Below are 2,637 nucleotides of genomic sequence, written 5' to 3'. Positions count from 1 at the left end.
TTCACTTTGCCACACACCTAATGTCAAATCAGGAAGTAACCAAAAATATAACATCCCACAGGAAATTGTCCAGTTACCAATAAATAATGCTCAGTAAGTATACTGTGAGATAACAGGAAGTCCTATGACACACACACACACAGCTAGGACTCCCACTTCTTTATGTTTATGGCTAGAGTGCCTATCCAACACATTATTATGTTCATTTAGAAAATGTGATTGATTATTTCATTTCTTGTGTCCATGCCATTAAGATGAGGATCTACCCTGATTTCACTTTATGATGGAAATGCTGTGAGCATAGGGGTACCTATGTCTGAGAAAAGTACCCAGGAAATGTTTGGTGATATAAATGCCAAACATAAGCAATCATATACATGTGCTTTTGTTTATTTAAATGCATGAATGTCCCATGAGAGCCTTGACACATCAGAACTGAAATATATTTGTGATAAAATTCTGATCTCCTGGCAAAGATAGAGGTGTGACTGAAGTCAAAGCACAACTTCTAGTTGTGTAGTGGTTAAGAGCATCCCTTGTTCATGCATAGGACCACAGCTTGGCTCACAGCATCCATAATGAATAGTTTACTGCAGACTGTGATTGCAGCTCCAGGGCTTCTACTTCTGGCTTCTGTGGTTCCATCCAGACATATATGCACACTCATAAGATAACATCATTACAAAAAAATTTTAGCAGAAATAATTTCAGAGACATTTGAGACTATTTGATTCTTAAAACTAGCTAGTCTGGACACTCTTATGATTTAGCACCTCATTCTCATATGCTGTGAAAATTTCAGACAACAGATAGATATGGTAGATCATATTTCCAGTGTTGTATTAAGTAGACTGACTTCTCTACTTACTAATACGCCTTTGAGATTTGTGTACTCAGTCTCATGATGTTAATAACTGTGCATCACTAAGACTAAAATATTGAGAAATTTGTTTCCCACATAGTGCCATAGCTACTTTGGAGATTTGTTCATTTTTGGAGTTTGTTCTTTGTTAATATATAACCCAGTGGTAATTTTACAGTGTTGTTTTATTTTTTAATGTTATGGACAACCGATGCTCTATACTTATCTGACTTGAAAGAATCTTTTTTTTTTTTTTTTTTTTTTTTTTTTTTTTTTGGTTTTTCGAGACAGGGATTCTCTGTGTAACCCTGGCTGTCCTGGAACTCACTCTGTAGACCAGGCTGGCCTTGAACTCAGAAATTCACCTGCCACTCTCTCCCAAGTGCTGGGATTAAAGGCATGTGCCACCATGCCCGTCTGACTTGAAAGAATCTTAATCTGTTGATTGTGCTGTCTTTTCTACATGTTCTTGTTTCTAAATTTCTTTCTATTGTTGAAGATATGCTTTTTATGCTACTATGTGGTTGTTCATATTTTAGGAGTAAGAATGGGAGAATGATGGGATTGTTTCTCATTCCAATTTGTTATGTGGTGCCTCTGCAGAGAACATGCAGGATATTATTGACTACACGATGGCTTTCATACACACAGCCTGCCTACTTGTTGAAGTTCTTTAAACAAAAACATGTTCCTTATAGTTTTAGATTGTATCACTCGAGATTTGTATAGCAGTTCTATCTCTCTGCACTCTATTTACTTAGCTGAGGTTATTAGGGAATTAGAAAAGGACAAAGAGGAGTATATAAAACTTTGATTAGGTGGCTTGTACTTGTGCTGAAGGGCAGTATCAACTGAGCCAGTAACCTTGGTTCATTTATTTTACACATCTCAATCATGGAGGAAGTTTATTGAATGCAGCTGACCAATGAGGCAGAGTCATTGCATACAGATGGAAAAAAAAAGGCAATACTTTAGCTAAGCTAGGAAAAAAGCCATTGTAGAACAATGGATTATAACATGTATTGTGACTTCAGCAGAGGTTGCATATTATATACACTGCATATCAGATATTTAAATTATGATTCATAAAGTAGCAAAATTGCAGTTATGAAGAAGAAACAAAATTATTTTATAGTTTGGGGTCACTACACAGTAAGGAACTTTATTAAAGTGTCACAGAATTAGGAAGGTTGAAGACCACTTCTGTAGAGGAACATTCTCAGAATGGAATTATCCTAATAGTAAGCAATAGATGACCATTTTTACATAAACTGTTAATACTCAAACTATTACCAGTGTCATACTTGGCTACCCCAATGATTCCCACTTGTAAAAGGCTTATCAAATCCCATGGGTTAAGGTATTGCGTTCCTTGACATCATCTGCCCATAACAAGCAAACCTAATTTAGTCAGATATTTCCCATCCCTGTACAATTAAAAATATTTTTTCTTTGTTTTATGAGATATGAATCACTATGCTCCTATATGTCTATAGTTTTCTATATCTTGTATTTATAAATACTGGAGGTTATAAGTGTATGTATGCAAGCACCATTTATACCTATCCATATTATTGTTGAATTTCTGAATAAAATTATTTTAGGTAGGATAGCAGTGTAATAAGCCAAAAGAAACTCTTAAATTTCAAAATATGCCAAAAAATAGTATTGACTATCTATGTTCTTGACTTTTTTATACCCAAAATGTTTTATGGTTTTATTTATTTTTACAATATGCCTATGGAGAGATAAATTTCTTTTTTAGGTGTTTGACA

The sequence above is a fragment of the Mus pahari genome, chromosome 1 (assembly GCF_900095145.1).
Source record: "Mus pahari chromosome 1, PAHARI_EIJ_v1.1, whole genome shotgun sequence".
Classification (NCBI taxonomy): domain Eukaryota; kingdom Metazoa; phylum Chordata; class Mammalia; order Rodentia; family Muridae; genus Mus; species Mus pahari.
The sequence above is the reverse complement of the archived record's forward strand: the minus strand, read 5'-3'. Positions refer to the sequence as shown.